This window comes from Crocuta crocuta, unplaced genomic scaffold, assembly GCF_008692635.1.
Source record: "Crocuta crocuta isolate KB4526 unplaced genomic scaffold, BGI_CrCroc_1.0 scaffold262, whole genome shotgun sequence".
Taxonomy (NCBI): domain Eukaryota; kingdom Metazoa; phylum Chordata; class Mammalia; order Carnivora; family Hyaenidae; genus Crocuta; species Crocuta crocuta.
The window spans coordinates 3,707,275-3,730,753 of record NW_027528869.1 but is presented as its reverse complement, the minus strand read 5'-3'; the positions used below and the strand labels follow the sequence as shown (position 1 = coordinate 3,730,753).

The following is a 23,479-nucleotide window of genomic DNA, read 5'->3' as shown; positions in this document are numbered from 1 at the left end:
AACTGTTGGACTTTTTCATCCAAAAAGCAGTCTGGATAAGTAATTTCAGAGATGGAGATACATTAACTCTACTTTGGGCTGACCATATTTACTCACATATTTTTTCTCTCCTTATCCCTTCCCTTGATGTTCTGAGGAGAAGACAAGACTTTTTTCCTTGCCCCATTTTCCTTTGATGAGTTGGACTGGCATTGAAACTTGGAAAAAAGCAGCAGAATAGTAGCCTAAATGTGGACTTTTACTATGCTGTACTTTGTCAAATCAACTGCGTTGTTTTATTTTTTTAGTTTTTATTTATTTTTGAGAGAGAGAGAGAGAGAGAGAAACAGAGACCGGGCGTGAGTGGAGCGGGGCACAGAATCCGAAGCATCTCCAGGCTCTGAGCTGTCAGCACGGAGCCGAACATGAGGCTCAAATTCATGATTGGAACCGTAAGATCATGACCTGAGCCAAAGTCAGACACTGAGCTACCCAGATGCCCCTGTTATTTGTTTTATTTAGGCATTTACTGTTTGAATTGTTTGGAGAGAAAAATCAGACCTTTATATGAAAGGATTCACATTAATAATGTTTGTCCATTTTTTAAGACGTTTTTTCAATGTTTGAGAGAAAGTGTGTGTGAGCCGGGGGAGGGGCAGAGAGGGGGGAGACAGAGAATCCCAAGCAGGCTCCACACTGCCAGCACAGAGCCCAACATGGGGCTCGAACCCACAAACCGTGAGGCTATGACCTGACACTCAACAGACTGAGCCACCCAGGGGCCCTTAATGTGTGTTCATTAAAGAGCATGTAACAAAAATTCTGGTTTCTGACACCATTTAAGTAGAAGACAGAAGGATACTTTCTAGGTAATGTCTGGATTGAATGACGCACTGGGGAAGGCCAGATTCACACAGAGAATTTTCCTGGCTTCTACAAGGAAGAATCCTATTTGCTCTCTTCTGAAGAAATGAATGTTAAATCTTAACCACTCTAGCTCTCTAAACTAACTCAGAGTTACTGGGGGAGGTAAACATCCATAATGCCTCCACCCAAGTATAATCCTATTACATGTAAATGTTTATGTTCCCTTTTAAACCTTGATTAGCTAAAGATTGCTTGTGCTAACAGCTGTGTAGCCAGTCTGCCATACAGAAAACATTTTTCTATTGTTACTTCTACATCGTTCTAGGAACAATGTAATTACATAACACCTACTTCCTTGTTAGTAAATTACTTGAATATGGGTGTGAGACTCCGTAAAGAGGGTGTCATGCCAGCATATATACTCAACTTACTACAAAGTTTCCAGCCAAATGTCACAAATCATATGTGTCAGACTGTAAACTCCACAGCAGACTGTTTACCGCCGTATTTCCAGATCCTACCTAGTTCAGTGCTTAACACAAAGGACTCAGGAAATTTTTGATGAATGAATGAGTGAATGTATTTATAACCAGTAGGGATCTCAGTCATCAAACTCTGGTAAACAAGAATATCTCATATTCTATTCATCATTTTAACTCTCAGCCTCAATTCTGATGGAAAATTCAGCCTCAATCTTATTTGCTGCTTTCACTCAGCCCAGAGATGTGGAGCCCTGTATCATGCCAATCTGCAGGAGAGGGAGTTTGAAACAACAGAGGCTGAGGACTAAGTCTGTCCTCAAGTACTCAAGTTTGTTCTACATAGGATATAGCTCAAATGTACACGGCTTCTGTCACCTTGGCCCCAGAGGGAATGGCCAATCCAACCCTGGGGTCTCCCTCCCTCATGCATCCAAAATCCTGAGATCTTGCTGCCTCTCAGGAAGCTGCCATGGAGGCTGACACCCCACTATTCCCAGGGCCCAGAGATGTCTTTCTTCTCCGCAATCCTGCTAGCTGTTTAGGGAACTCCTCAACTAATTCTCAAACCTCATTTACTCCAGTCCAATTTTCTCTGTGGCTTCTTCCTTTTCCATTAATCTTCTTGGTGGACACACCTGAAGAGAACAGTGGAGAATGTTCGCCATGGCTTTTGGCAGATGAGCACTGTTTCAGCCTGCTTGAGGATAGAGCTGCCACCACAGGCTAATATGCTGTCAAAGTTGTGTAAAATTCAGTATCTAGGGGCACGGGGCTGCTTAGTCAGAAGAGCATACAACTCTTGATCTTGGGGTCATGAGTTTGAGCCCCACATTGGGTATAGAGATTACTAAAAAAAAACAAACTTTTTTTTAAAACTCAGGAGTATTTAACACATTTACATTTCTGTGTTCATGGTTTTTTAATAGTTACTGTTGGCTTTAGTGCTTTTTAAATGGTTAAAATGGTCTTTTAAAAATGAAATTCCTGAATGAGCCACCTGGGTGGCTCAGTCGGTTAAGCTTCTGGCTTCAGCTCAGCTCACAATCTCACAGTTTGTGAGTCCGAGCCCCACATAGGCCTCTGTGCTGACAGCTCAGAGCCTGGAGCCTGCTTCAGATTCTGTGTACCCTTGTCTCTCAGCCCCATCCTTGTTATGCTCGCTCTCTCGCTCTCTCCCTCTCTCCCTCTCTCTCAAAAGCAAATAAACATTTTTAAAAATCTGCAGTTTAAGGGATAAAACACAACTTCTTAGGAGTGATGGTTCAGGAAACCAATCCTGCCTTCATCCATGGGTTTCTGGACTCATGTATTTTATTGCAAAGATTTCCCAAGTTCGTCTATTTAAAATGACTTACCAGACTCACTGGAGGATTTTACTTAAAGACAATACATTGAGGCAAGAAATGGAAAGTACAGGCAAGCTTTAGAGGTCTGAGAGATATTTCATACGTAACTTCCCATGGCCCTTATTCAAACACAATTACACTCTGAACTGGGGGTGAATGGCCAGTATCTGTGCAAGGAATCTTAGCTTTAGGAAAGCTAAATGTAAAGGGTCCCAGCGGAATTTCTATGCACCCTTGTTAAACCTTGGCCAAGCTTGTCAAACTGGTCAGACCATCAACTGAAGATCATCAGTAAAGAAATTAACGTTGGTGGTCACCAGGGGAGTTTCAGACCTTGAATAGCACATCATAAATTCCACTGCCCTTCTTGGCTAAGAGCCAAATACGAGACATCCTGGTGTCTCCAGAGACAAAGAAAAGAGATTTTCCAGCCCAGCTGTAAATCAACTCTATCAGTCATATCCACTTACTGCAGATCCAACATCATATAATGTTAGCTGATTTAAGATATATACTGACTCTGGAGAATAGTGCCCACATCTTCTGAATGTTCTCTCTAAGTTGGCACCTTGACAGATTTCATTAGATCTGCTTTCTTCAAAGCTGCTCCATCATTTTCCCAAACCAGCAACCTCTGGGTAGAATGGTACGTGGATCTTAATATCATGCATGAACTGCTATATTTCCCGTGCTAAGTCGGGGTCCCTCAGTAATGAAGGACTTTGTATGCTCTCAGATAGTGATGCGGAATCAGGCACTATAGGCAGGAAAAGTAAACCCATACCCAGAATAGGTGTCAATTCCAGTCAAGATGAATTGCCAAAATGGATCCAATGCAGTTAACTTGCCACCGAGTGACATATCAGAGGCTCAGGATTGGCCTCGGCAGCATTTAGCAGCAACACCTGCTAGATCAGTCTTGGTGCGTGACAGCCATCCCACCGGGCCAGTGCATGGGCTCTATCTGTGTCATCATGACTCCTCTCTTCAAGCACCCAGTAGGCCAGCCAGCGCTGGGGTGACTGATGACAGAGACTGGCTGCCATCAACCAGTCAGTCAACATCTACTTCTTTTTTGAGGAGAGCGCTGTCTGTTGACCTGAAGGGAAAGAATTCATTTGTAACGGGGAGTAGGCTACTTCTGCAAAGAAATCTAGGGATTTAAGATTGTCAAGTGCATCAGCGCAGATGTCTCCATCCTCTACCTCAGGACCCCATTCGTTCCCAAGCAGAGCCCTGATTTTGGCAGAGTAGACTTGCTAGAGTTGAGAATTTAACTTTCTTTGAAGCTCTCCTACTCTTGCTACCTTCAGCATTTGAGGGGCCTCCTTTGACAGGAGGTAAGAGTCGCCTACCAAGGAGGTTCTCTTTCACACTTAGCCTTGAGTTGACAATTAAGGCTCTTTCTCTTTCTACAGCGCTCCCGTGGCCCTCAGCAAGAGCCATCCAATTTCAGAGTCCTAATATTTACTGTTTCCTCTGCTGGTCTCAAATGAGTGATACATTGCACTTGCCAATGCGTTCCTTCCACTGATATACCATCCAGGTTCACTGATGGTGAAAGTTTTAAAAATTGCACCGTTACTGAATGCCATGGGCTATCTGCTATTTCTGCTACCCTTGATGGGACTTTCATTGATATCTGGCCTGTAAGTGATCCCTTTTCAGTGTCTTTCTCTTAGAGTCTGCTTTCTCAGAGACACCGGGTACCGATTGTTGCAGGTTGGATTATCACCAGGAACAAATTCCGAGACAGATTTGCATGCAAGAGCATCACTGGCAATCGCTCTTAAAATCAACTTCTGTGGGGAAACAAAGAAACAAGACGGTGCAGAGAGAAAAGATGAACTATGATTCAGTTGACACAAAGGCTGGTGTTAGATGATGGCCCTCAGTTCCTCTGATGGTCAGTTCAGGTCTCTCTCCACTTCACTACTCTCCTTCTCATTCTTGGTTGAATGGAGAGCAGACTCCTGATTTTAGGAACCCAGCTTTTCCTCTCCCTTAGAGAGCCAACAGTATGTTTATACAGAAAATATTAACATATAAAATTAGGTTCCCTGCCTGAGGTCACATATCATTAGATTTAGAAATTTTCTCTCTTTCTTTCTGGGTGAAAATTTCAATAATCCCTGGATTTGTGTATATGTGAGAACTTTCTCACATTGTTTTCTGGTATTGACTAAAGATTAACTTTTCAGATTACTTTTGAATCCAGCCAAACTAAAGGGCTTTTGTCTTCCATAGCTTTGTAGCGATAAAATGTGTACTCTGTGTATTTAATAGGGTGTAAACGGAAGGGGAGCTCTACTGCAGGTGTGAACTTGTAAATATCTGAGATCACATTGCTTTGTGCTGGGAGCGTGGGTGTGGGGTTGTGGGGAACTAACATAAATATGAGTCTGGGTGTAAATAGGAAAATGAGGGCAGGAGGCTTTAAACTGGAGCAGTACACACACGTGTCTTCATTCTTAAGAAGGAGGCAAGTTGATTTTCAGTTCCCCAGTGACCTCAATACTGCCTGTTGAAAAAAAGTTTGGCTTCTCATACAGCAGCCTCTGATTTCAATCCTAGAATCTACTTTCTTTCAGCTTCCTTTGCCTGAGAATTCCCTGCCTATTCCTTTTACTTCCACCTCAGTGAGGCCAAAACTCTGCTGTGCTTCTTACATGGCCCCAGAGCAGGCTTTGCTATTTAGAAGCAAATAGGGATAGCAGCACCTGGGTGGCTCAGTCAGTTAAGTGTCCAGCTTTGGCTCAGGTCATGATCTCATGGTTTGTGGGTTTGAGCCCCGCATTGGGCTCTGTCCTGATAGCTCAGAGCCTGGAATCTGCCTCAGATTCTGTCTCCATTTCTCTCTGCCCCTTCCCTGCTCATGCTCTGTCTGTGTCTCTCTCTCTTAAATATAAACAAAACATTAAAATTTTCAAAATAAATAAAATAGTGAAAAATCCCAAAAGTGCTTCAAGATCAGTAAGTAGGAAAATGTTTTTAAAGTTTTGGCTTTGGTTCTGCACATTTCTGTGCAGTAATGAGCAAGTGAAAGGTGTGTGTATATATATAATTGGTTGAATGAAACACACAGTGTCCCTCTTACTTGTAGGCCCTGCTATCCTGGGGTAGGGCCAGCACAGGCAAAGAAGGAAAGGATTTTTCTACCTATTTTTTTTTTTTACCTAGTTGTAAAGATAAATCTAAGATACATACACATGTAATTAGCCTATAGGTATCTAATACAATATAGTACATTATAAACCAGTAGAAGAGGAAAGCAAGTGGGCCAATCCTAAGGCCTCATAAGAAAGTTGCAGATTGAAAGTTATCACGAGTTACACCAGCAACTGGCCTAAAATAGACATTGAAATGGACTCCCCAACAGTCATTATCTCCCAAATTATAACATTACGAATCATGGTGATCTCATCCTCCTTGTTACTGCTTGGTTTGAATATGGACTAATAAGGACCACCTGGGTGGCTCAGTCAGTTGAGCATCTGACTCTCAGTTTCGACTCAGGTCATGATCTCAAGGTTTCATGGGTTCAAGTCTCTTGTCAGGCTCTGCAATGACAGTGCAGAGGCTGCCTGGGATTCTCTCTCTCTCTCTGCACCTTCCCTGCTCATGCTGTCTCTGTCTGTCTCAAAATCAATAAATAAACTTTAAAAAAATAAAAGAGAATATGGGATTAATGACAATTTGTCATTAGGGGAGATGTGAGGGGAAGTCTGCCGTGGGAATTCTGGAAAATATTTCCTTTGTCCAGCTTGGAAATGAAGTTAATACCTGAAAAAGCAGGAGCATAAAAACTGAGCATCTGGGTCCTTGTTAAAAGAACTAAGTCACTAGGAATCCTAGGGCTACATCAAGGGACAAAAGGTTATACATAAAAGCCAAGTTCAACTGTAGTAGCAACAGTGCAAAACCATATGTCAGGTACAGTATTAATGAAACAAAATTTTTATTGTTATTACACGTTTTTCACAGAAAATTTATTTTGAAATAACTAATTTAGAGAGTACAACCCAAGGTAAAATTGAGATGATATATGTGTTCTAGTACTCATTGAAATCCTTAAATACAGACAGCCTGGCCTGACATGTTCAGAGATTATTATACTACTATCAGGGATTTCACAGAGGAAACACAGATTTGGCTCCATGACTTTTCCTGGTCCCAGAAGTTCACTTGTCCCAGTATATGTATATGTGTGTGCCTGTGAGGGAAGGAGCTGGAAAGGAGAGGAAGCAGAGGTCAATCTGATAGTGTTGTTGCTATTCAGGCAAAATAAGGTTAAAAGGAACATTCAGGGCTGTCTTAAATATTAAAGAATCACAAAAACCCAACTACACCCTGCTGGGGGTCCATCTCCTAGTACTGATATGATAAAAGAAATGTATATAGGCTAACTACATATGCATGAATCTTAGACATATCTTTAGAACCAGTTAGAAAAATCCTTTCCTTCTTTGCCTTTTCCATCCGTGCCCGAGGATAGCAGTGCCTATGAGTGGGAGGGACACTTTGTCTGGCTGACTCAACCAGTATAAAGGGTAGACCAAGGGAGAAATAACCTAATTTTCCCACAGGTCTCATGACAAGGACTTTCCCCTTGACTAAATTACTAGGCAGTGGAGAATATTTCTTTTTTTTTTTTAATATTTTTATTTATTTCTAGGAGAGAGAGAGAGACAGCGTGAGCAGGGGAGGGTCAGAGAGAGAGGGAGTCACAGACTCTGAAACAGGCTCCAGGCTCTGAGCTGGCAGTCAGCACAGAGCCCGACGCGGGGCTTGAACCCACGAACCGTGAGATCATGACCTAAGCGAAAGTCGGACGCTTAACCGACTAAGCCACCCAGGCGCCCCGAGAGTTTTTCTTAATAATCTTTGTATTCCTATACCGCTGACCCCGATGTGGTAATAATAACTACCTTTAACTAAACACATGCCAGGCACGTTCTTACATTATCCATTTAGTCCTCACACCGACACTATACCACACATGTTATACTGTGCTAGTTTTAATCATGCAGAAGTAAAGGGGCAATGTGATTGACCAGCTTGATCAAGGTCAAACAGCATATGTTAATGTTGAGTTTGAAACCCATCCAAGCAAACTCAAAGTCCATACCTTTACTAAGCAACTATGATAGGGTCTTCAAGATCACCCTCAGTTTCAATGATTCACTAAAAGGATTCATGTAACTCAGAAAAGCTCATGGTTACTGTTACTATAGTGAAATAGACAGAGATTAAACCAGCAAAAGAAGGGATACCTGGGCGGCTCAGCTGGTTGAGCATCCAGCTTGGGCTCAAGTCATGATCTCACAGTTTGTGGGTTTGGGTCCCACGTCGGCTCTGTGCTGATGGCTGGCTCAGAGCCTGGAGAGCCTGTTTTGGATTCTGTGTCTCCCTCTCCCTCTGGCCCTCCCCTGCTCACGCTGTCTCTCTCTCTCAGAAATAAATTTAAAAAAAAAAAAACACATTTAAAAAAAAGTTTAAAATCAGAAAAAGAAAAAGGTGCATAGGGTGGAGTCCCAGGGAGACCAGGAGGAAGCTTCTAGTTTTCCTTTCCCGGTGGACTCCTACCTATGGATAGCACCTGCAGACAGTTACCTCTCCCAGCAACAGTGTACAGCAACAAATACAGAATATTGCCTAGCAGGGAAGGTCACCTGAACCTTGGCATCCAGGGTGTCTATTAGGGATTTGGTCACAACAGCAGAGAGCACTCATGTGACTGACCTCCAGTCCCTCCAGAAGTCAAACTGATTCGGCATGGCCTGAGGAAGCCACCATAAATCACATTATTAGCATAAGCTAGTGTGGCTCAAATATTTGATAATTGACTTGAATATCAATTCGGGATCAGTTTTTATTCCCAGGGCCATAGTTAACAGGCTGGACAATTCTATTTCATGGTCACAGCACTTCTTTGCCATTTACAGGTCAGAAGGCATAAGTGAGTTTTAACGGATACTAGAGACATCTGGGTTCCAAGTAATTGAGAAGAAAATGAGACATTGATCTAGATCAGGAACAATAAGAATATTTCAATACATGGGTAATACAAAAGAGAAAAGGAAATGTATTTAAATATTCATAAAAACAAATATGCTTTTTAAAAATTATAAGGTACTGTGGACCTGTAAGTGGTATGACTCTGGACTTAAATGAGCTTCAGTTTCCTCACTTATAAAAAATGATAACAAATTATACACATACACATTCACACACCTGGGTTTCCCGCTGCCTAATTCATGTAATATTTCCTGGCTGCCTCTCATCCAATCACTGGACTGTGCTATAAGAATTCAGTAAACAAGCTTCTTTCTCTCATGGAACTTCGTCCAGTGGTACCCGAAGTGAAGGAACACAGTTGTATGACAGTGGATACCAGTGACTTGAACTGGAAGAAGGGAAGACAATTTAGAGAAGGTTTTCCTAGGCTGAGGTCTAAAAGAAGAGAAGGAAAAGGGATGGGCAGGAATAGAGCATTCCGGGCAGCAGGAACCGCAGACAGACATAACAAATACAGGCTGTTAGAAGTCAGGGTAAGAATGTTGGGGTGCATCTTAGGAGCAATAGGAAGTCTTAAGTTTTTAAGCAGAGAAGACACCAATCAGATTTTCATTTTAAAAAGATCATTTTGACTATAGTTTGGAATTAGTGTTTGGGGAAAGGAAGAGATATTGGCTGGAAAGAAGGCATGCAAGGCGATGAAATAGTATAATGATGGTGCCAGCAGAACGAATAAGACAAAATATAGGAAAAAATTAAACTAACATTTACAGAAGAAAGCACATGCTGGAAATCTTTATACTTTTAGCTTTATGTTCATTATGCTGATCAGCAATAAAATCACTGGGACTCCAGGGATGAGCTATGATTTCCAAGTGTAGGATTTTAAAGCCTCCAAAAACAGAGGAAAACTTGAAGAAACAAAGAAGAAAAAAATCATGATCTTTCTTTCCTCTTTCTCCAATTAACTCTACATAGGGGTAGTGCTAAGGTCTACGGCAGTGACTGAGCCCTCCTCCAGACTCTGCCTACCACCGTAAAGCAGTAAGAAACCATCTTCACGTATAGTACAGGGCTCGAACACACCATCACTGACCTGTACGGTTAGCTGACTGTGACATGTTCCATACATCATTAATACTAGCTTGGGAAGCCTTTACAAATAGGTTCTGTTAATTAAATTGCTTTTACTTGGAAGTTAGAGCTTTAGAATTCTGTTTGCAAATACACACACATACACACACACACACACACGGACGTACAGTCATTCAAATATTTAATCAAATAACAAAATAAGAATACTGACTCGAAATTGTGCAATTAGTACAGTGACTTACGACTCAAAGACTGACATCTACTGAGGTTAGTGCTGTATCAACTATTCTCAGGATTAGGTTCACATACCTCAGCTAGATAAATTTAGCATTCTGACTTTAGCAGTGATACTCACCAAAACAAACTTGATTTTTTTTTCTGGCCATAAGGGAGTATATTTTCATTGTAGGTAAAAGAAAATATTAAAAAGTACAGAAATGAGGCACCTGGGTGGCTTAGTTGGTTAAGCATCCAACTTCAGCTCAGGTCATGATCTCACAGCTTGTGAGTTTGAGCCCCGTGTCGGGCTCTGTGCTGAGAGCTTGGAGCCTGGAGCCTGCTTCAGATTCTGTGTCCCTTTCTCTGTGCCCCTCAACCACTCATGCTCTGTCTCTCTCTCTCTCTTAAGATTAAATAAAACATTTTTTAAAAAAGGAAAAATTATCTTAAAAAAAAGTACAGAAGTGATGGGGCGCCTGGGTGACTTAGTTGGTTAAGCATCCGACTCTTGGTTTCAGCTCAGGTCATGATCTCACGGTTCATGGGATCAAACCCCACGTCTGCGCTGACAGTGCAGAAACTGCTTGGGATTCCGTCTCCTTCTGTCTCTGCCCCTCCCCCACTTGCGCTGTCTTTATCTCTCTCAAAATAAATAAACTTAAAAAAAATTTTTCTAAGTACAGAAGTAAAAAAATTACCCATAATCACATAACCAAGGAATAACCATTTCAACAGTACAATAATATATTATTTGTATATACATACATATACATATGTATTAAAATTATTATTATGCTTTTCATAATAATTTATAACTGAATGTTTTCCTTATTACATTTTAAAATTCCCTGAGGAAATAATAGAAATTAGTGCTATCATCAAAAACTACAAAGGCCCTAAGTAAGGATTCCTATTCTATTACCATTTAACTTGCCTTTATGGCATATTCAGAAGAAAGAAGTATCTTAGAGAATGACCATGGATTATTATAACATGAATTAGGTGGCAATTTCAATTACAGCTACTTTTTTAGACTTGGCTTCTTCAACAGAATGAATCAATACAGCCCCTGCCATCTCATATACAGCGTTGACATGTCATATTCTTACTCCTGTATAACAATGTATAAGGATAACGGGAAGCAGTTTGCTTTCATTCGCTAGGGTGACCAATTTACTTTCATGGTTCTGCCTCGGCTCTCTATGTCCACTCTCTTGCTCTCTGCCATAATCCAATCCAGCCAGCAGCAAAATGCGACCCACACACCAGATCAAGCCTGCCACTTTTTTTGTATTGCTTGCCAGCTAAGAGTGGTATTTACATTTTTCAATTGTTGAACAAAATCCAAAGATAAGTAATATTTCATGACATGTAAAACTCATGTAAATTCAGGGGCGCCTGGGTGGCTCAGTTGGTTGCGCGTCCGACTTCAGCTCAGGTCATGATCCCGCAATTCGTGGGTTCGAGCCTCGTGTCAGGCTCTGTGCTGACAGCTAACTAAGAACCTGGAACCTGTCTTCAGATTCTGTGTCTCCTTCTCTCCGACCCTCCCCTGCTCATGCCGTCTCTATCTCTCTCTCAAAAATAAGTAAAAAACATTAAAAAAAATTTTTTAAATCATGTGAAATTCAGATATTAGTGTTCATAAATAAAGTGTTATTGAAGCATAGCCACACTTGAGTGCTATCTATGTGTTTATATTTCACCCTACAACTAGAGTTGAATAGTTGCAACAGAAATCATATGGCTCATGAAGCCTAAAATATCCATTATCTGGCTCTTTACAGAAAAAGTCAACCTCTGATCTAGTCCACAGAGACCTTGATTGCCTTGATAGACCACTGAACCTCATGCCAGTCCACAACATGGGCGACACCATGCTGAGTGGAACTGATGAGCAAACAAAACAGTTAGTCTCCTTTATGCCAGAGTGACGCACACGGGTAGCATGGGATGGGAGATAAACCCCACTAAACTCAAGGCCCTGCCACCTAAGTGAAGCTTCTAGAGACTGAGTGGCCCAGGTCCTATGAGGATGGCTCTTCTAAAATAAAGAACAGCTGCTGAGCATCGCACTTCCCACCACGAAAAGGGAGACGCTTTGGGGTCTCTCTTGAGTTGAAGGACCATAATAACATATTTGAGTGCACTGCCAGTTTGAAGGGACCCACAAGCAACCAAAAGCTCTGCAACAGATCTTAGATGCAGTGAAGAAGCTCTTGTGTCACTTAGGTCACTAGGGGATCCAATGATATTTAGCTTTTGCAGCCGACTGAACATAATTTGGAGCCACTAGAAGTACAGCGTAACCATCTACAGAGGTGGAGTAGAGCTATGCTTTCTTCTGCAGATAACACATCTTTGGAGAACCATACCCTGAAGTTCTACTGGAGCCTTCGTAGAGATTAAATGCCTGATCATCAACCTTCAAATGACCAGGAGAACTGAGCTGCCCATGATAAGTATGGTATTCAGCAGACACAAGAATTATCACAGCAGTCTCAAAGATGTACTGAAGTTCCAGCCAGTTGCTTAAGTGGTGGTGGGAGATTTCCAGGGCACCTTCTCCTGCTCCGTTGTCTGTATCTTCACATCATCTTTCCTTTGAACAGGTCTGTGTCCAAATTTCCTCTTGCTATAAGGACATCAGTCATATTGATTATGGTGTATCCTAATAACTTCACCTTAATTTAATTACCCCTTTAAAGACCTATCACCAAATAGAGTCATATTCTGAGGTACTGGAGGGTAGGACTTTAACATGGGAATGTGGGGATTGGGGCATAATTCAACCCATAACAGCTGGCTATAATTTAGTCTGTGTACCCCTATTGATTTGAGTCCACAGTAACATACTATATGAAGAAGATGAGTGAGCATAAACAAGTAGAGGTAAACAGACACCACGTAAACTTGGGGATTTTTTTTTTATAACAAAAGATGATATCCCTGACAAATGGCTGAAATCACTGAAGTTTGATAAAAACAGGTGCATGCCCTCAAATTCATATTTTAGTCCACAAGCTACAATGTCATTTTACCAGGCATTTTCTGAAAACATACTTAAAACTTGTTTAATAAACTTTTTCCATTATGGCAAAATATTCACTGGTGCCCACAGATGAAAGTAAGACTCCCTTGGGAATGAATACTATGAAATAAAATAGTCTAGGCCTTTTTATTTGTTTTATTTGAGAATGAGAGAGAGAGAGAGAGAGAGAGAATTTTAAGCAGGCTCCACACTCAGCACAGAGCCCAGTATGGAGCTTGATCCCGTGACCCTGGGATCATCCCTGAGCTGAAATCAAACCAGATGCTCAACCAACCGAGCCACCCAAGTGCCCTAGTCTAGCCCTTTTTCAACCAAGAAAATCCCTGACAGTAGTTAAGGAAGGCTGTTGTATTTGATTATAATCTTGCGTCACATTTCTTTCCCTTAGAACTTTGTACACCTGGATGTCTCCTGGAATTACTAGTATAAGGCCAATCTTTTCTTTTCTCTCCTCCTTGGGGAGCACTTTTTTAAGGGAGAGCTGGTTGCTTAAAGAATTATTTCTTTTTGTCATGTCATTGATCTGCTATTTGCTACTCCTTTACATTCATCTTTTATATCTCTGAATCCTTTCTATAAAGATATTTCAATATAAGTATTCCATTTAAGGAGCTCCTAACTACTAAAGGAATAGCAATTATCCTAGTATTGGATCATCTTTGTCCTCTATCACTATAATTTTATTTCCAATTGCTTTCATCTTTGTCTTTTTTCTCAATCATTGTTTAAGCATTAGTCAGGTATTCATTTATTTAGCCCAATAACACACCTGTGGGCTAACTGCTATCTTTTTTCCCATTGTTTTATTCAGGGACTCAACAGGAAACGTACTCAAGCTTGGTGATGTAAGGTATATGTAATGAAAGGATCATTTACAAAGGTGTGAGCAGAATGGAGGGTAACACAGGGGACAGTTAAGTGCTCTGGGTTTGATAACACTTAGGCACTGTTAACATCCTTAGCCCTGAAGGATGCTGGGAGGAAGGGATTACTATTTCCCTGAGATAGAGTGAGCTATTTAGATAAGGGCGCTTGCCAGGAGATAGGACTTTCAGTTAAGGCATAGAGCCCTGTGACCTCATAAGAAGGGAGGTGGAGGGGAATAGCTCTACTTTATTCTCTTCTTTTGATTTCCTTTGAATGATTCCTATTGCCCAGATCCAATTCGAAGTTAAAAGTCAAGGAAGCTTATTGATATAGTCCATATAGGTCAGCCTCTGCCTGTTAGGACACAAAGCAGAGGAAGGTGAATAATAGATCTAGAGTGGCAAAATCAAGACATTTAGCATATCCACGGTAGACCTGAACACTATTATACCATTTCAACTCCATCAATAGATGGTTAGGAGGAAAAGCAGATAGTCAAATATTTTAAGGTGAGGAGAGATAGAAAAATTATATATCCAGACCTTTTTCAAACCAAACAAAAAAAAAGAAGAGAAAAGAAAATGAAAGATTTTTTATGACCACATATCACAATCATTTTTGGCAACCACTATGAACTATAAGCTTCTTTGATTATTACAATGCTTAATAGCATCCAGAAGATGGCAGCATTGGTAAAGCACAGCACCATGGAAATCTCGAAAAAAATGTTTAATGATCACTGATAGATAACAAACTTCCTAAATAAAAAAAAAAAAAGAATGTTTTTAAAACTTTTAAAGCATGTTTGGTCCTAAATAACAAAATGCAGAAATACTAAATTACTGTCAAACAAGTGTATGGCTCTATGAAATAGGTTATTCAGTAGCATCTATATCCTAGTACTTTCTTGCTAAAAATCCTCAAATTCAAGAGACACATATCTATAAATACACATATTATTAAGTTGTCTTTATAAGATTTGCATGAATTGTTAAGTTTTAAAAGTTTGGGTTGTGGGACGCCTGGGAGGCTCAGTCAGTGGGCATCTGATGTCAGCTCAGGTCAGGATCTTGCCGTTGGTGGGTTCAATTCCCACAATGGGCTCTGTGCTGACAGCTCAGAGCCAGGAGCCTGCTTCACATTCTCTGTCTCCCTCTCTCTTTGCCTCTCTCTCGCTCATGCTCTGTCTCTCTGCCTCTCTCTCTCAAAAATAAATAAACGTTAAAAAAATTTAAGTTAGGGTCATATATATGCAAGACATAATCCATAAATTGAATTCAAACCCAAGTTTAGTAACTATTCACAAAATATTACAAAGTATCATATTTTAGAAACAGTGGCAAATATCATAGACACCATATCAGCTATGAGAAAAAATTAATTTGCCTTTAAAGGTCATTTCTAAACTGCTTTAATCATACCCCACATTCAAACTTGTAAAGTTCTAAAGCACACAGATATGATCAATATTTGGAGCCAGGTACATACTAGCTAGATACAGAGGATAAAACATTAAAAACAGTCTTGCCCTCTAAACCCTCAGTCTGACATGGAGACACGCAAACCCAATGAATCAGGATACAACTGGATCTTGCTCCAGTAAAGCCAGGGGCTTTGTAACTATAAGGGCCAGGTCACCTAACTCTGCCGGGGGAGTCATGGAAGACTTCACCAAAAAAGGGGGACTGAACAAAGACTCAGAGATGAGCAGGTGTCGGCCAGGACTATCGCAAGGTTACTCCTCTATGCAGAAAGAATACCAAGTAGAAAGGAAGGTCAGAGGTCAACCCTAAAACAACATGCTCTACCCTAGTGTTTAACCAAAGGCAATTCTATCTCCCAGGAGTCATTAGGCAATGTCTGAACATATTTTTGGTTGTCACAGCTGGGTAGGTGCTGCAAGTGTCTAGTCAGTAAAGGTCAGGTGTGCAGGCAAACCCCATACAAGGCACAAGACAGCCCTCCCACAACAAATAAATTACCTGACCCAGAAGACACTGCTAAGAAACTCCTCTGGGCAAACTGAATCTCTTGGAATGGCTAGGTTGCAGGGAAGGATAGGAAACGGGCAAGAGAGGAAGCCAAAATGCTAAAGAGGGCACGAAATCAGAAAAAGCCCATGGGCAAAAGAAAAAAAAAAAAAAAAAAAAATAGATTTTATCCTAACTCTGAGAGAAAACCAAATATGATCAGATTTGCATCGTAGAAAATATTACTGTGGTTGCAATTGGAGATGGCTGGGTTGAGAAACCATACCAAAAATGGAATTTTAACAATTCATTTCTATTTTCTTTATCAATAGGAATATCTTCAGAATTTTAAAAAAGCAGATTGGTAAAAGGAAATTGAAACCCAAGATTGACGGCAAGATTGTGAGAGAGCAAGTAGTTGCTCTAAATGATTTCAAGATTTCTGACCACACAAACTAAAGGGCCACATCTGTACCTCATTTCCGGAATCCTCCCCCTCCCCACCCCGCCAGCACTGCTGCCCCTTCCTCCCTCTTGCCAGGCCCGCTGCCCTTCCCTTGGGTCCATATTTTGGATTCCTTCTCTTTCTGTATCCTATTAGACTGCCAACCTAGATCTGGCTTGTTCTTCCAGTTTGGACTTGAACATCATGCACTTGGTCCTTTGTGCCACTAATGAAGGTCAGAGATACTCCACACTGTAGCCTTGAGCATAGTGAGAATGCCTCATGAGGGTGGTAAAGAATGAGAAGGAGATGGTTTGACAAATTATCTCCTAAGTGATAAGAGAATTTGCACATGAAATTAGGAAAGGGATTTTTCTGTCAGTTCAGAAATCAGAATAAGAGCCCAAATCTTTTCGATTTCTTATAGTATCCCACGTCACCTACCCAACCCTTACCTCTCACCTCTGCTTCTACTACCCTGCCCCTCAGTCACTCAAATCCAGACACCCTGGGTTCCTACCTAGAAGACTTTGCAAAGGCTGTTCCATGTAGATAAGAAACACAGTTCCCTACGGAGCTTTAACAAATTGTCCAGATCTGAGCTTCAGATTGTTTTTTTACAAGCAAATATATTTTTCCTCTTGAGTTTGGCTCCCTACCCTCTTTCCTCCCCTTCCACCCGTATCTGCACCTCTACTCCACTCCAGCACAACCCACGTCAACAACCTGCACAGTATCTGCCATATCTCCTCCTTGCTTATGTAAAGTATTTAAGTTAAATAAGGAAACACTAAGCAAACTAGAAACATTAGGCGAACATCTAAACTTTACTCTTCTCCTGCCCTCTGATCTCCTTTGGTTATTCCCCACTAGCTGGAAGTCCCCAGTTGGAAGCCAGTTGGAAGCTCATTCATACAGTTCACATAGGTCAGCCTCTGTTTCTTGAGATACACAGAAGGCTAGAGAAGGGGACCTTGAATCTAGGAGAGCAAAATAAAGGTATTCAGCACAATCCTTTTTTCAGACCACACTATACCTCTACTCTACCATACACCTTAAGAAATAAAGCATTACAGGTATCATTGAAGCTCCCAACAGACGCCACTCAGATCTCATTTCCCTTCCTCCCTCCCCAAAGGCAGGTACAGATCTTCCTGGACTTACAGTGAGGTTACATCTCTATCAGCCCATCATAAGTTGAAAGTAGCATAAGTTGAACATGCATTTAGTACACTTGACCTACTAAACACCACAGCTTAGTGGACCCTACCTTAAGCATGCTCAGAATACTTAAACAATAGCCTATAGTTGGGCAAAATCAACTAACATAAAGTCCATTTTACAACAAAGTGCTGAATATCTCATAATTTTTTTTTCATATTTTTATTTATTTCTAGGAGAGAGAGAGAGAGAGACAGCATGAGCAGGGGAGGGTCAGAGAGAGAGGGAATCACAGACTGAAACAGGCTCCAGGCTCTGAGCTGGCAGTCAGCACAGAGCCCGACGCGGGGCTCGAACCCACGAACCGCGAGATCACGACCTAAGCGAAAGTCGGACGCTTAACTGACTAAGCCACCCAGGCGCCCCTCATAATTTCTTGAATACAATACTGAAAGTGAAAAACAGAATGCTTGTTAAGTGTTACTGGTCATTTGTCCTTGGGATCTCGAGGCTAAACAAAAACTGCAGCTCAGTGCCACTGCCCAGAACCACTACCAAGTATCACGCCACATACTGTGACGCAGGGAAAAGATCAAAATTCAAAATCTGAAGTACAGTGTCTGCTGGATGCATCTCACTTTCACTCCATCGTGAAGTCAAAAAATCCTAACTCAAATCATCATAAGTCAGTGACTGTCCGTGCTATCTTGAAGTAGGTGTTTCTCATTCCCCAAAATAGTTTTGTATTTCTACTATGAAAGCACATATCTAGAAACTTACCTGATGTTGTTTTTATATGCGTGTAAGCTTTATGAAAATGGCCATATACTAGATATGCGTTTCTCTGCTACGACTTTTTTTTGCTCTTCTGCATGACTCTGAGAACTAGCCAGCGCACACACACAGCTCCAGTTTATCTTCAGTGGGCTGCGTTATCCTTCTGTATAAACCACCACAATAACAGTCAACTATTTATAATTTTTCACTATTATAAACATGGCTGTAATTAATATAGATACCTCCCTATGCATGCATGTTAAGAGTCTATAGTTTGGAATTAGAAGAATTGTAAGTATCTTAGCCTGAGTCCTTCAGAAAACAAGAACCTGGGGCAAGGATTAAGATACTACTATTTTAGGGTGCCTGGGTGGTTCAGTCGGTTAAACATCTGACCCTGGTGCAGGTCATGATCTCATGGTTCAGATTGTGAATTGGAGTCCCATAGTGGGTGAGCTCGAGCCCGCTTCAGGTGAGTTCATGCCCTGCTTCTGGTGAGCACCAGCCCTGCTTCAGGTAAAACATGAGCCCCATTCAGGTGAGCCCCGCTTATCTCTCTCTCTCTCCCTCTCTCTCTCCTGCTCTCTCTCTCTGCCCCTCATGGTATTCTCCCTCTCTCTCTGTGTCTCTCTCTCTCTGCTCCTCACTCACTTGCACCCTGTCTCGAAAAAAAAAAAATACTACTACTTTATTCACAAAGTACAAACCCAGGTCAGTGAGAAAAGTTAAAAGGAAAGTGAAGCAAGGAAAGATACAATACAATGCAATTCATTACCATGCTTGCTTGCTCCTGCATCGCAAGCAACAAAAAGATAATGGGTTACATGGGAGATGTGTGCACACAGCATATGAATCATTTTCTGGAACATGTGAAAGAGAAAGCAAATCACAACATAATCTAGAGAATGGAAAGAGGAGGGGGATTCACCTGCCCACTTCTCTTCCCCTTTCTTCTTCCCACAGGTCAAGTTTCACCTTACAAGGAGCTGACTACCTTTCCTACCCATGCGTTTCGGGGTTGCATCATCTGGCTTTGTGGAGCCCCTCAGAAAGCCAAATCCTATCACCCGTGTGTAATGTTACATCCACATTTGGAAGCGGCGAGACCATTCATTGTTAACAGGGCTTGGCAGAACCAGTAACGAGGGCTATGAAAGTCTGGGCTTTCCACTGACTCCGGCCAAGTGACAGAGCTCGACAAGATCACCAGCAAAGGGAGCAGTTCAGGGAACACTAGAAGTGGGCGGTGCCTTTAGAAAAAAGGATGTGGTCACAAGAACCTGAGGAACTGGGGCGCCTGGGTGGCTCAGTGGGTTGAGCGTCCTATTTGGCTCAGGTCATGATCTCTAGGTTTTGTGAGTTCCGGCCCCGCATCAGGCCCTCTGCAGTCAGTGCAGAGCCCACTTCTGATCCTCCTTCTTCCTCTTTCTCTGTTCCTCCCCTGCTCATGTGGATCTGGGCACACGTGCTCTCTCTCTCTCTCTCTCTCAAAAATAAACATTAAAAAAAAAAAAAAAAACCTGAGGAACTGCACAGGGTTTGTGCCCAACACAGTATGCACATTTTCAGCTTTATCTGATATTGCAAAATTATTCTCCAAAGTGTTTGTACCAATTTATAGTGCCACCAGGAGTCTCTAAGAATTCTAATTGTTCCATAACCTTGCCAAAACTTAGTATCAAGCTTCGGAAATTTACCTAATCTGATGTCTACGTAATGGTATTTCACGTTGACTACTTTTCATTCACTGAAAATCTTTTCCAGTCTTCCTTTCATGTGTCTTTTACATACCGGTTTGTAGAAGTTCTTTAAATCTTCTGAATAAGAATCCTTTTTATATGTGGTATTTTTTGATGAAGAGAAGTTTCCATGTTAATATAGTCAGATATGTCAATTCTTTCCTTTACTTCAGAGTTTTATTAGGAATGGCTACTGACATTTATCAATTATCTCTTTTAAATCTATTGGTATGATACTATTTCTTAAAATTTTTAATATAAAACTGACCCTTGAACAACACAGTTTTAAAATGCATGGATCCACTTATATGTGCAGTGTTTTTTGTTTTGTTTCTTTTTGATAGAGAGAAAGAGAGAGAGAGAACGAGGGAGGGGCAGAGAGACAGGGAGATAGAGGATCCTAGTGGAGGCTTCTAGGCACTCTCTGCACTGTTAGTACAGAGCCTGACGTGGGGGGTCGAACCCACAAACCGTGAGATAGATCATGACCTGAGCCAAAGTCAGCTGCTTAACCAACTGAGCCACCCAGGAGCTGCAAATTTTTTGATAAATACAATATTGTACTGGAAATGGATTCTCTCTCTCTTATGGTTTTCTTAATGACATTTTCTTTTCTCTAGCTGACTTTATTGTAAGAGTTCAGTATATAACACATACAGCATACAAAACATGCGTTAACTGACTGTTGATCAGTAAGACTTCTGGTCAACAATAGGCTAGTAGCAGTGAAGTTCTGGGGAAGTCTAAGGTCATACACAGTTTCAGCTGCACAGGCATGGGAACCTCGATCCCCTGAATTGGTCAACTGTCCACTATAACTATATTGACGGTTTTCCTGATATTGACTCTTTTCACTCCTACAATAAATCCTAAGCGGGTATTCTTTATTATTAATAGAATATATTGCTGGATTGTATTTATTAATATTTTGTACAATGTTTTCTATCTATATGCCTCAGTGACAAATTCTCTAATTTTATTTTTTGTAGTATTCTTATTAGATATTGGTATTAACACCAGCTAGATTCATAAAATAATAAGATTTCCAGCTTTTCCATGCTGCCTAATGCCAAAGGCCTTAGTTTAATTATGTATAACTATATAAGCCTGCCTCCTAAAATTCTGTTGCTTTTCTGTAAATTTACTTCATCTCCTTTCAAATTCCTCAGTTCCAAAACACTCTGTCCAGGATACAGTTTGAAAACATCCCTTCTTGAGGGACCTCGCAAAATATACCTTTAACTTGGGGCGCCTGGGTGACTCAGTCAGTTAAGCGTCCAACTTCGGCTCAGGTCATGATCTCACAGTTCGTGGGTTCGAGCCCTGCATCGGGCTCTGTGCTGACAGCTAGCTCAGAGCCCGGAGCCTGTTTCAGATTCTGTATCTCCCTCTCTCTCTGACCCTCCACTGCTCACGCTGTCTCTCTCTCTCTCTGTCTCATAAATAAATAAAACATAGATATATAGATAGATATATAGATATATAGATGAATATACCTTTTACTCTAGTAAAAAGGCATCCCTTCAAAAGTAATCTCAGCAGTGTCTGCTTAACATACAGTTTGCTTAACATAAAGTTTGCTTAACATACAGATAGCTATATGTGTAACTGGGCCTCAAAACCAAAGACTTAAAAGACATGATTTATAGCATTTGCTAATAAGCCACCATGACAAATTTCAAACTACCAAAATGATGATCACTGAACATCGACTTAGAAAGAAATGCCCACAGTTGCCTCCTGGAAGCCAGTCAGTACCCCTGAATCAAGGTGCTGTCTCCACACTGCTACAGAACTATGCCAGACTGTGGAGGAATAAAATGTTAAACAAAGAAAGTTGGACTTTACCCTGTAGATAACAGGAAGACCAGTACTGCCCTTTGACCCCAGCAAGTAGAGCTCCTTTTCTGGATCCTAAGCCTCACAGCCTCCCCTCCCCACCATCCATGCTTTAGAGTGCCTTTTCAAAATTGCCAAGTCCTCGTTCAGTGGCTGGGATCAACTAAGGCCCCCACGCCCATTTCTTCAGATCATTCTTCAACACCTACCTGCCGTGTTTCCCCACTCTGCCCCTTCCCTAAATTGAGTTGCCCAGATTATCTAAAGGAGCTCCAGGACTCCTATCTGTGGAATTATAAAGGGGGCTCCATCACTGCGCCTATAGCCAGCTCTGTTCCAGAAAGGTGCCTGTCGAGAGTGGTTTATTATTTTGTGGGATCCCACAAGGTTGAGCTGCCAGAATAAGGGAGACATGCTGATTTGGGGTAATTTAAATTGTTTATATGGACAGAGATTCTTCCATTGAAAAAATTCTTGGGGCGCCTGGATGGCTCAAGAGGTTAAGCGATGGATTCTTGGTTTTGGCTCAGGTCACGATGTCATGGTTCATGAGTTTGAGCCCCTGGTTGGCCTCTGCCTTGTCAGGGTAGAAACTGCATGGGATTCTCTCCCTCTCTCTCTTTCCTCCTCCCCCTTGAGTGTGCATGTGCATTCTCTCTCTCTCTCAAAAATAAATAAATAAAATTTTAAAAAATTCTTGCTTTTCACAATTAAGCCAGATATAGAGCCATAGCATTAGTGCTAGAACCGTGTAAAAGAAATGAAGGAAGACGGCTGAAATGAAATGTAGGCTTGAGGACTGACCAATACACCAGTGTTAGAGCAGGATGGGGAAGAGACACTGATGTAAATAAATCCTCTACCTGGAAGTCACATGAGAAGCCCAGCAAACAATTCTCTAAAGAAGCCAGCGTAGAAAGAGAAAAGCAGAGGAGAAGGTTCAAACTTAACATTTAACCACATTTGGGAAGTGAAAGAAAAAAAGCAATTGTGGAAAGTAGATGGAAGAATAGACAGTCAAAAGGTTAAGACGGTTAAGGATTTGGAGCAATCTTCATCAAGTACTGTTTGTTTTATTATTTTTGTCTTTAAGTCATGCTCATGGTAAAAAAAAAAAAAAGAATTAACATAGAAGTTTATAAGATAAAATGATAAAAAAACTGTTTCTAGGAGCATTGCTTATAAAAACACTGAAAAAATAAATTATGGTTAGAATGCAGAACTATACAGCAACAAATGTGTGAGTATGTGCAACAAAATATATCTATTCTCACAAATAGAAAAAACAAACAAAAAAATAAAAGTTGAGAGGAAAATGCCAGACACAAAGAATAAAATTCACATAGAGCTCCCAAACAGGGAAATTAATCTATACTTTTGGGGAGCCTGGGTGGCTCAGTCAGTTAAGCATCCGACTCTTGATTTCAATGCAGGTCTTAATCTCAGGGTTGTGAGTTCAATCTCCACACAGGGTTCCATGCTGGGCGTGGAGCCTACTTTAAAAAAAAATCTATACTTTTTGGAGCGCCTGGGTGGCTCAGTTGGTTAAGCATCCAACTATGTCTCAGGTTATGATCTCGCAGTTTTTGAGTTCGAGCCCCATGTTGGGCTTTGTGCTGACAA

The 23,479-nt window shown here is 41.2% G+C and overlaps 1 long non-coding RNA gene across 1 annotated transcript in view; it reads right to left on the bottom strand.

Moving 5' to 3' along the window:
* Nucleotides 1-23,479, bottom strand: part of LOC144225217 (uncharacterized) — a 200,705-nt gene that overhangs the window by 101,286 nt on the left and 75,940 nt on the right. The window lies entirely within an intron of this gene.